This window comes from Bombina bombina, chromosome 3 (genome assembly GCF_027579735.1).
Source record: "Bombina bombina isolate aBomBom1 chromosome 3, aBomBom1.pri, whole genome shotgun sequence".
Classification (NCBI taxonomy): Eukaryota; Metazoa; Chordata; class Amphibia; order Anura; family Bombinatoridae; genus Bombina; species Bombina bombina.
Genome location: NC_069501.1, coordinates 54,847,163 through 54,860,021, shown reverse-complemented (window position 1 = coordinate 54,860,021; position 12,859 = coordinate 54,847,163). Strand labels below are relative to the sequence as shown.

At 36.3% G+C, this 12,859-nt stretch overlaps 1 protein-coding gene across 2 annotated transcripts in view; it reads left to right on the top strand.

Annotated features, from left to right (window-relative positions):
* The window catches only part of LSAMP (limbic system associated membrane protein), a 1,151,692-nt gene that overhangs the window by 484,089 nt on the left and 654,744 nt on the right, over positions 1-12,859 (top strand). The gene's annotated exons all lie outside the window — the stretch shown is intronic.

Genomic DNA, 12,859 nt, shown 5'->3' with positions numbered 1-12,859 from the left:
GAAGCCTAAGAAATTAATCACTATATTTCAATAAAAAAATGCATGCTTAAAAAGCTAAATTGTATTTTGTTTTATTTTGTTAACTTAAATATAAGTTTATCTGCCCCTATACATTTTTACATATCAATAGTTAGCATTTTACACCTAACAATCTAATCCAATTGCTATTTTAAGAGTAATAATATTAAAATATGAACATAAACCACTTGGCCTATAGAAATGTCTGCAATGCATCCATAAACATCCAGAACCTCATGTTGCTTACGCTTATTACAACCTTCACTGAGAGACTGTTGGACAATTCAAGTACTCCTCTAGGTTACACTTATTTGCGGGGGGGACATTAAAGTAACTCATACTTTAGTTCTAGTACCCCTAAAATTACTGAACATCATTTTTATACATGTCCAGTGTTCTACCAAACTCTTTACAATACTTATTTCTCCTGTACCAATTAATCCAAAATTAACGGATTATGTAACCAGAAACACCAGCAAACTGAATCTTCAGAGCAGTAGGAGGAATCTATGGCAGATACTAAAGGCAAAGTAAAAGGTAGGTGACTGTGTGTGGGGGTTCAAACAAAAATCCCTAATGTTACCGGAGCTCTGTCCTCCTACCCCTCCAGTCACAAATTTAAAATGGTTACCAATGTATTCCCATCCTTTAAAACTATGACCACATTCACAGACCACCTGAACACTCCCTTAACCTATGCCACCAGACCACACCATTCTGGTAATGCCCTTAAACATCCATATGTTTGCTGCTTGACTGCCCTAACTCTGCCACAAGGGGAGAGAAAAAAGAGAGATATGATATTAAAAAGGCATGATAAACAATCACCTGTTCACAGACTCTTTTAGCGCCCTAAATTATGAGATTTAGTGATACATAATATATTTCCCTCAACATTTCTAAATCTCTGTTATTAAAATAATCACATTAAGTTTATATTTTATAATAAAAAAAAAATCAACCATCCACCCACTCACCACATTAGAGAGAACCCAGAAAATGGCTTTTTCTATTTCTATAATAAATCCACAGAGATGCCTTTTTTTCTGATATATCAAATTGAAAAGAAAACTAATCTAATACAAAATGTAATCTGCTGATTCAGAATTAATAATTAATGGGAAAAAGTAAAGAACAAAATTACATTCCGCTGAAAACTTTCTGACCAGCCGTATTCATTTTGGAATATTATTCAGTATAATTAGTTGGCTGCTTAGCAGATTTAAAGGTGTAGAACTCGATTTACAGAGATTAATGCCACAAATTTGAGTTAAGAACTGCATAAGGTGTTGCACATTTCTAGAGTTCAGTATTGGAGAAAAATTGAAGCTTGACTTCAATTATCAAATTTGCTTCATTCCTTTAGTATTCTTTGTTGAAAGAGCAGCATTCCACTACATGAAGCTAGGTAAGCACATTGGCTGAACCAATGACAAGAGGCATATATGTGTAGCCACCAATCAGCAGCTATCTCCCAGTAGTGTGCTGCTGCTCCTGAGTGTACCTAGGTATTATTTTCAACAAAACATACCAAAAGAACAAAGCAAATTAGATTATAGTTGTAAATTACAAAGCTGTTTAAAATTGAACCATAAAAGAACATTTTTGGGTTTCATGTCTCTTTAACCAAAGCATTTTTAGCCTACCCAATTGTTATACACAGCTCTGTATAGTCTTTATGGGACATGGAAAAAGTCTGCTCATTAAATGTATATAAGTTGCTGTTTATAAACGCGTTTTATAGTATATTGAGGCTATTCCCGCCTCCTTCTAATCATGGGTGGGAATCTAACATTTACTGTGCAGCAACGCTCCGTCCAAAATGGCAACACCCTTGATTAGAGGGAAGTGCATGAAGCATATTTAGCCTTTAATGTCCCATTTATTTTTTCATTGTTCAGAGAGAGCATGTAATTTTAAAAACTAGCCAATTTGCTTTCATTATCTAATTTGCTTCTGTTAGAATCCTTTGTTGAAAATCATATCTAGGTAGGCTCTTGAGCAGCAATACATTACGAGTTAGCTTCTGATTTGTCACTGTACATATATGCCTTTTTCATTGGCTCACCTGAGTTGTTCATCTAGCTCCTAGTAGTGCCTTGCTGCTTCTTAAACAAAGGATACCAAAAGAATTAAGCAAATTTGATAATATAAGTAAAGGAAAGTGGTTTCAAATTGTATATTCTATCGGAATCCTGAACGAAAAAATGTGGTTTTCATGTCACTTGTGCACAATTGAAAGGCTATTGCCTTTAGCTCTTTTGTAAAGCTGAAATTATTATACCTTATTATTGCATATTACAGTACATGTTCTAATGCTATAAAAATGAGTGGAGGTGACTTAAACAGCTTTGTGTATAAAAAGTTTAGTTATGCATGATACAAACAATTTAACAATACACTTTTTTTATTTGTTTTTCTCCATTTTCATGTAATTTAGCTCTGAAAATGGTGGCTTTTCTACTTCTCAGAACTGAAAAAGCACAATGCGGACATCTCAAGGCTAACCCTGACCCTGTTACTTAGATAGATAGATAGATAGATAGATAGATAGATTAGTAAATTAATATAAAACATTGTGAAAAGTTTGCTAATTAATGTCTGTGTTAAAAATAATTGGCTCCTAAGATATATATATATATAAAACAGTATTTTATCTAATACAATTTTAAATTGTCGATAGTGCCACACTATTGGTTGATATTACTTTCTTTCTAACTCCTTAGGCTAACATCCTTCTCTTTAGAAATACACTTTAAGTGACATAAAAGTAAATTGATACATTAACTTTAAGGCATCAGCTTCATATCTAAAGCAAAATGCTCTTTTAGCAAATATAAAATATTTTCCACATCATATTTTTATTACATAAATACACAATCTTTGCCTATAATACCCTGCAGATTTTACTCTTAATAGAAACTTTATCAAATGTCCATAATTTCTAACTCCCCAACCAGTGCCAACACATGCATTATCCTATATCCTGCATGGTCCTTAATGTCAAACCAGTATCTAAAGCGCTTACAAATTTACATTTCATGTTTGGCAGACAGACACAGGAACAGGTTAAAAAATAGCATTCAGTCAGTAAAAGAAGGGATGAATTATGACCTGGGGACACTGAATCCCAGTAATGTGACATAACTCCAAAAATAGTCTTCTCTTTAACCATTGTTTTGTATTGATTCAGTTTAATGAATAATATTTTTTGTAGGTGTATTAGAGTTTTTGCTATAATTGTATGAAGTGAACCTGGCATTTTTTTGCCTGATAGATTAATAATAGTAGATATTACAAGAGAGATATATAAGCAGCGCTGCTGTCAGATTCTTTAGTACTATTTTATTTGGGTTACAAAATCTGCACAGTGCATTAAGTATTTGACTAGTTCTGTAATTGTTGTTTTATACTTTCACTTATATGAATGCTATAAAGGTGTTACCATGTGTTATAGTTGTGTATCTGCATGATAATGTTTTTAAATAGTGAGGCTGAAAACACGTGTATATTTCTCAAATTGAAGAAAGATGTTCTGCATTTTACTGGAACATGAGATAATTTTAAACAAGGCAAATGAACACCTTTTCATTAAAGGAACAATGAACTCAGGCAAGCAATTAATGAGTTAAAGGGACAGTTTACTCAAAAAAAGTATCCCCTTTAATTTGTTTACAATAATCCACTTTACCCACTGGATTGTATCAAATTGTTTACAAGTATTTTCTTTACCCTCATAATGGCATTTGAAACAGTTAATTTAGCCTGTGGTATCCCCACCTATCCTGAAAGTTTCTGGCCTTAGATCCAAGCTATAGATAAGCTGTTTAAACACAGCCAGCAGAAGAAAACACTCCCAGTGGGGTATAGAAGAGATAAGGTAATACAATTTTAATTTCACATTGTTCTCGCCAAGTATTGGTCTTTGGTTTATGGACAGAGATAAGGTAAATAAGCAGGTATATGTACACAAAGTGATAAAGTAATGAGATCTGATTATACCTACAAGCTCAACCCATTTTATTAGTTTGTGGCTTCATAACACTAATCAGTTATTTAATTTACACAAATAAACCTTAAAAGCAAATTCTCATACATTTTATTCTCTGCAGTTGGTAAAAAAAGTAATTGGAAACCCATTAAGTAAAAAACTATATTACAGTATACTGGCCCTTTAATTGTATTTAAAGCTTTTGCAGGGACACCCTTTCAAGTGGGCTGAGTTCTCTCTTCCAGGAGACTGGTTTTCACTGCTGCTTCTTTCATAGCTTTTCTATAGCCAATACTACAAAAATTAGTGTCAGCATAGGTGATGGTTACTTCAGGCAAGGGCAGTCATCATATGAATGACAAAATAAAGCTATTTGAAAATAATTCAATAACCTCCAGCAGGTTACAACACAATAGCACTTTATTAAACTTTACAATTAGTAAAAATCCCACTCTGCGTGTTTTACTTCGGACTAGATTACAAGTGGAGTGCGATCGATAGCTCAGGGTGCATTATCTTGCCCTAGGCCTCCAGCAAAAATGTGGTGTTACAAGTGGATAAATTACTTGGTCATTACACTCGAGTACAATACAAAATACTCTCTTGATACTTTGCATAAATGTTATGGAAATAAAGGATTTAAGTTATATTTAGACTTTAGGAAACAAATGTCTATTAATGGGGGGGGGTGGATAATGTAGAATTAAAGGAATATAGATATGGGATAAGGGGCAGAACTGTGAAGGGTCACTGGTGTATTTCTGAGTATTTGTGTGTGTGCATATATATGTGTATATGTGTAAAGTCTAGCACGCAAACTTTCTATCCAAAAGGCAGATGTTACACGCTAACATTTTGCACTTGTAATATGAGAGCAAAAATGGAAGCCGTATTGACTGAGCTTGTGCAATGTTAACCCACAATAGCGCTAACATTTTTAATGTAGTTCTAACTTAGCCAACATAGCCAAATATTGTGGTACTTAAAATCTTAGTATTAAACTTTCTTCAAAAAACCCTCAAAAGCTCAGTTGGTCAGTTGTCAGTTACTAATTAGAGAAACACGACCATGTAATTAGTTATTTAACAGTGGCAATTGAGTCAAGGACATAACTACAGGGGTCTCAGATGACACTGGCCCCAGATATCTAGGGGGTCTTACTGGCCCTTCAATCAATAGTATCACCTTTGCAGTGATAGAGTTGCCATATTGCCTTTTAATAAGAGGGCCCTTTGAAAAATACATATGTCAGTAGCCTTTGAAAGAAATGGTTTTAAAAATGTATTTTATTTTCATAATGATCCATTCTAAGAACCCTGCAATATGTATTTTTCATAATACATGGCAGCACAATTGGGGGGGGGGTGGTGCCTGGGCTCTCCCCTGCATTCTGCCTGATCCCATCCCCTTTAAAACAGTTCTCACAGTGTAAGTAAAGTGTAGGATTTTGAATTACAAGTATGGAGGCAGGGCTGTTTGGCTATACTGAAAAACCTGCCACCATATTGGTACAGGAATGCATGCAAGTGCACATTCTCTGGACTAAACCGAGGGAGAAGGATGACTCAGTGTTACAGAGAAGCAACTCTGCTTTCTACAGCCAGAAAGTGCACCATTAAGGGCCAGATTCTGAGTGGAGCGCTATAGTTAGCGCAAGGAGCTTAAAAGTGATCGCGAGATTGCTGTGTTCTTTATGACCAAATCCATATTACCAGTTGTTGGGCTGTTTAAATTACTGCAAATTACACATGGTAATTTACGATCCCCATATTTTCTATGGGCAGCGTTGAAGGGCAATGTCCACTCATATTACAGTTTGAAAGTAAATGAACGAATGCAATTACATTTAACGTTGTTAGGTAGTTTAAGGGTTAATAGTGTAGCGGGGTAGTTTGCGATGGGATATGTGGAGGTTTAGGGGTTACTAGAGTAGTTGAATAGTTTGGGATGCGGGTGTGTGGCAGTTTAGTGGTTAATAGTGTAGGGGTATAGTTTGTGATGGGGCTGTGGCAGTTTTGGGGTTAAAAGAGAAGTAGGGTATTTTGCGTTGTGGGGGTGTGGTATTTTGGGGGTTAATAGTGTAGAGGGGTAGTTTGCGATATGAGATTGTGGCTGTTTAGGGGGTAATAGTGTAGCAGGTACTTTCCGGAGGGCTATGTGGTGGGTAAAAGGTTAATAGAGTAGGGGGCTTATGGCGATAAGAGTTAGTGCGTGAGTATGGGTGTTAGGTTTTTCCCACTTTACTCTCTCCATTGATGTCTATGTTCGAATATGTTAACGCGGTAGCAATATTGAGAAACATTTACGTTCAACTAGTTATATGCTCTCTAACCGACGCGCGCAAGAAGTAGAAGTCAATCAGAGTTAGTATGCGATCAGAAGTGGTAATTACCACTCCTCTCGTATTCTAACCCTAAATAGGGAGCCCCACCACATACTTTCCCTGGGGCCTAGTGCGGTTTATACACCTCTGAATAGAGTCTTTATGAATTCTGCAATTTTTGGCATTAAAGTGATGGTAAACTTTAGCTAATCAAATGCCCTTAGAAATGCAATAGAGAGCAGTCCCACCCACTACATGTCACAGCCCAATGAAAAGAGGAAATTAAGGTGGGCGGAGGAACAGAAGATACCAAGTAGGATTATAAATATTTTATTATAAAATTTATACACACTTTTTAAAAATAAAAAAATTATACAGTTTTGCTTGTACATTAATATATTTTTCACTGCAGCATTTTTATTTACCATAACTTTAACTTTGATAAAAATACCAACAATGCCCATGGAATGCCCCATCATCCCCTTGTTTGTGAGGCCTCCAAGATGTCTCTCATTTTTCCAGCAAAACTACTTTTCTATTAAAAAAATTTAAAAAATATTTACACTTACAAACAATTAACATCATTAAAGGGATATTATAGTCCGACAATGAAATGTTTTAATCCTGGACTACTGGGTGCTTAACCCTGGCAATATTTTATTTTTTGGAAATACAATACAAAGTTTTCTTTTGGAAATAATGTCAAACCACTGTCAAAAATAGATGTATTTTTCTAGTCTAGCTTTATGGATACATTAAAATACAACCATGACATGTGCAGTGTTGCTAGTAATTGTTAAATTAAAGTGAATTTTATAAAAGATTATTAAATATTGGGGGCTGGAACTCTAGAAAAGATTGCTTAAGTTTGCATAAACGCTGCATAAAATAATAATATAAAAGATAGATAATTACTTTATCCAGAAACCCTCAGATGAACCAAGGTTTTATTAGTTTTAACATAAAAGTGAAAGTGCTAATCTAATTAAACTCGCAACTACCACTACTGTATCTTTATTTTACTCTTGTTTCGCACACACATATGCACACACAAACACACACACACACATGCAAATGCACACACACACATGGCATGCAAATACACACACACAAATGCACATATATACACACACACATACATGCACACACAAACGCACATACACAAACACAAACACACACATACATGCACACACATACACACACATATACACACACACACACAAATACACACACACACATATATACACACACAAAAACACACATACACACACATGCAAATGCACACACACACAGCATGCAAATGCACACACACACACACACACACACACATGGAATCCACACACAAACACATGCACACACATACACACGTGCACACACACACATACAAACACACACACACACATACACACGCAAAATACCTACACATACAAACACAGATACATACGCACACACAAATGCACACACACATAAATACACACATACACACACACACACAAAATGCACACAAATAAACACATACACACACACAAATACAAACCAACACACAAAATAGACACACTCACATACACACACAAATATATATATATTCTTCTGTTTCATGTTTGTAGTTAAATAAAAGAAAAGAAGGAAAGAAGCAAAGATCAGAAACAAACAACAACAACAACAACAAAATAACGGTTTTAATGATTTTGTTGGCTGAAGATTGCAAAAAGGATGGCCTGATTAATTTGGGTCAGCAGCGTTTCTTTGAGTTATCTTGCTTGTCAATGTCCCTGTGAGTTTCTTTTCATTTATTCCCTTGTTTGACTCATGCTCCTTATAAAAAAAAACAGTGGGGGTTATATACTAGAATATCCATTAGCTCCCTATTTAAAGGGTTGTATCTGTGTCATCCGGCTTTTGCAGAAGCATCTTCAAACGTATGTCACGCTTAAAATAAACCGTGTTTGCTGATTATTTTGCTATGGAGAGAGAAAGATGCAACAGCCTCATATGCTAAATTTGACATTTTCAAGTCAAACAAAAAAAAAATCAAATTATTGGGAACCGAATCACATGGTTTATATTCTCATAACCAATCTAGAAACCCTATTTCTAAGCACCATAACTGATTAGATCTTAAGATTTCAATCATAACTATAATGACTTTGAGTGTTTCACAGTAATTTTATTTTGCCTACATAATTGGACCAGTATTACAGTTGCAGGGCAACAGACTTCGCTTTCTGGTTAAAGGGACATTAAAGTAAAAATGAAAGTTTTATGACTCAGATAGATCGTGCAATTTTTAAACAACTTTCCATTTTTATTATCAAATTGACTTTGTTCTCTTATTATCTTTTGTTGAAAGCATACCTAGGGAGACTCGGGAGCAGAAATGCACTACTAGGAACTAGATGGTTATTGCTGGCAACACATATATGCATCTAATCATTGGCTCATTTGATCTGTTCAGCTAACTAAAGGGGAGGTGTAGCTCAATAAAGCAGACTTTATTTGCAAACGTAAAATCATTGGCTTCAAACTAAGCAGCCAATCTAACGCTTTTCACGCCCACAGACTGGTGCTCTCTCAAAAATAAGATGTGGGTGAGTTTATATATATTTTTTAGATTTAAATTTAAACAGATATACTAATATCTGCACTTCCTTCTAGCACTTATTGTTTTATAAGCACTTTCTCTTAATGCTCATAGATTTATAGGCACATCCTACTAATACTCATTGGTTTATAGTCACTTTCTACTGAGGTTTAGTGGTTTATAGGTACTTCTTTCTAATGATCAATTGTTTATAGGTACTTCCTACTAATGTTTATTGTTTTATAGGTACTTCCACCTAATGATCATTGGTTTATAGGTACTTCCTCCTAATGATCATTGGATTATATGCACTTCCTGCCAGGGCCGGACTGGGAAATCAGACCGGCCCTGGAAATTTGTATAGACCGGCCCAGCCATGCCCCCTCCAGCCCAACCACGCCCCCTCCAGCCCAGCCACACCCCTCCAGCCCAGTCATGCCCCCTCCAGCCCAGTCACGCCCCCTCCAACCCAGTTAACTATGCTCAACTGATCTACTGACTACAGCTGTTCATTTGTTTCTTTGGAGAGGGAAAAAGGCCAAAATAGCAATTGGAAAGCTTTATTTACCATATTCTGAAGGTGGTTTAGAGTTCCCTAACTTCAAGCTTTATAATGGGGGCCACTGCTTATATTGGTGAATGATTTGTAGCTGTGTACTTGGGATTTTTATGGATCCTTCTTGTTACCCTATTTGTTACATATGACAACTGGATATAAAATATTACCTTTAAGAGTTATTAAATAATAGTGTGGCAAAAGTCTCAACAAGTCACAAACTTAAGGTAGTGCATGTTGAATAGAGGTGGCTGCTGTAAAGATGTGGTGTGCTACAAGCTCTCTTGTGGACAGTCACAGTCTAGGTCTTATAACCAAAGTTTTGTCACGGTCTTGCCTACTGATCATGACTACTAAGTACAAACAGAACAGTGCTGGGTACCTGCATGATATAGACTCTGATGGGTAGCTGCGCCCCCACCTCACTATGCCATGCCATCACTACCACAAGCTATCCCGCCTGCTAGGGCTGCCGCCTCTGATATTAACTGTGCACAGTGTGCACTGCTCAATCAAAATTGTATATATTCTGTGCACGGCCCCGGCACTTGGGTGGGTGGAGCAGCTGGTGCTTTTGGGGAAGTAGTCACTGGGTGGGAGGGCTCAGGTGACTCACAGCACTGCAGCTTCACTAATCCTGAACATTGCGCCTCAAGAGCCGCCCCTGAGTCTGTGTGCAGTGTTTGTTGGTGGCTCTGACTGCCGCTGTGCTCCCTTGACAACTGTGCTAAAGTTGCTTGCTTCAAATTGCTGCTCTCTCTCCACTGCAGGCTGCAGCTGAGCAGAGCAGCCTCTGCCTGCCGGCGGCCCAGTGGAATTTTTCCCTGGAGCCCAATCCGGCCCTGCTTCCTGCTAATACTCAATTTATAGTTACTTCCTACTCATGCTTATTCGTTTATAGGCACTTCCTACTAATGATCATTGGTTTATAGGTACTTCCTACTAATGCTGCTTAAGGGTTTATAGGTACTTCCTCCTAATGATTATTGGTTTATAGGTACTTCCTACTAATGCTCATTGGTTTATAGACACATCCTACTAATGCTTATTGGTTTATAGGTACTTCCTCTTAATGCTCACAGGTTTATAGGTATTTCCTACTAATGCTCATTGGTTTATAGGTACTTCCTCTTAATGCTCACAGGTTTATAGGCACTTCCTACTAATGATCATTGGTTTATAGGTATTTCCTACTAATGCTGCTTAAGGGTTTATAGGTACTTCCTCCTAATGATTATTGGTTTATAGGTACTTCCTACTAATGTTCATTGGTTTATAGACACATCCTACTAATGCTCATTGGTTTATAGGTACTTCCTCTTAATGCTCACAGGTTTATAGGCACTTCCTACTAATGATAATTGGTTTATAGGTATTTCCTACTAATGCTGCTTAAGGGTTTATAGGTACTTCCTCCTAATGATCATTGGTTTATAGGTACTTCCTACTAATGTTCATTGGTTTATAGACACATCCTACTAATGCTCATTGGTTTATAGGTACTTCCTCTTAATGCTCACAGGTTTATAGGCCCTTCCTACTAATACTCATATAGGTACTCACTCCGAAAAGGGACAGTCTAGTCAAAATCAGACTTTCATGATTCAGATAGGGCATACAATTTTAAACAACTTTTCAATTTACTTTTATCATCAAATTTGTTTTGTTCCCTTGGTGGTATTTTTGAAAAGCTAAACCTAGGTAGACTCAAACTGATTTCTAAACCGTTGAAAACCACCTCTTAGCTCAGAGCATTTTGATAGTTTTTCACAGTTAGACTGTACTAGTTTATGTGTGTGTCATATAGATAACATTGTGCTCACTCCCGTGGAGTTATTTAGGAGTCTGCACTGATTGGCTAAACTGCATGTCTGACAAAAGCACTGAGATAAGGGGGCAATCTGCAGAGGCTTAGATACAAGGTAATCACAGAGGTAAAACATATATTAATATAATTCTGTTGGTTATGCAATACTGAGGAATGGGTAATAAAGGGATTATCTATCTTTTTTTTTTTATAATTTTTTATTGAGGACAGTAGACATACAATATATATATATATAGACATAACATAGAATAGCATTCTTAAGTCTTAGCAAAAGTAAATATATAAAATTATAGTCCTCGATTTTCTTCCCCCAGTTTGATGTAATGGGTCACTTTTGGACCTTTCCAAGTGATAGTGATAAAGTCCAGGGGATGTTATATTGCCAGAACAAAAAACAAGAACAAAAAAGAAAAAGTCAGCATCCTGCTAAAATGAAAACATTACAGACGTGTTAGAAACAGATTATAATCCAGATGCTGGGGTCGGAGCTAAACACAGTATATTCACAAAGCGTATCGACACAAATCATTAACCATAGAACAATTATAATGTATAGTAGTTCAACTCTCTATTGTAAAGAGATAACAGTAAATAAACAGCTACGATTAATACATATTCAAAATCATGATCTATAGACTCATACCGGAGGCATAGGTTGAGTTTCTATATCCACAAGAGAAGCTAAAAGGGTGATGACTTTAGATGGATAGATATGCTACTAATTCATGTATATATCTAAGAATGACAGAGATGGCCTTGTTGCGGTATACTGTGATTATTATATCTCTCCCGTGGTCCCGGCCGTAGACCACTAGTCAAGACTATGTTATTATATCTTCACCGCCATCTTATTTGGCCTATCCTGAAGTCTGAAGGCCCACCTTCTATATAGAGAAAGTTACGTGTTGCCCGGGGGAACCCCTCCAACCCCCAGAGTCCACAGCTATCTATCAAGTGTAAAAAAGAACAAGGGCATTATGTAGCTTTATAGACATGCAGGGTGATAACGTCTGCCAAAATTATTACCTGAATAGTGAGCTTTTCTCCACCCTTCTATTATGTGTTAAGAACTATAGTGGGTTTGTGTATGGAAGATTTAAAATAACCAGTATATAGTAAAAACAGTGCCCTCCAAACCACTCCAAATTCCCATGTGTATATATTATAACATTCTAACCACAGAACAAAACTTTTATATTTGAACTTTTCTAGAGCTAAAATACTTAGCTAATGTCCCAGATATCTCCATTTTATGTACACTGCGTGACATCTGTCCTAGTGATTATATATTATGACAGTAAAAGTTTTGGTCACCACTATAGCAGTAAAGTGAGATTCTTAGTTTGAATATTTCTATTAGCCTATATTTATTAACCTCATAGGTATTGGGGACGAAAGAGGCTATCAATGGGATAAATCTAACCCAGACTAAACAGTATAGAAGCTTGCATGCCGTTCGAGGAGAAAGCAATATTTCATATGTTAGAAGTATATCAGCAACGCTGCAAGGCTTATGTGGTTAGAGAGTGCAAAAACATTGGCAAAATCAAGAACACCAAACA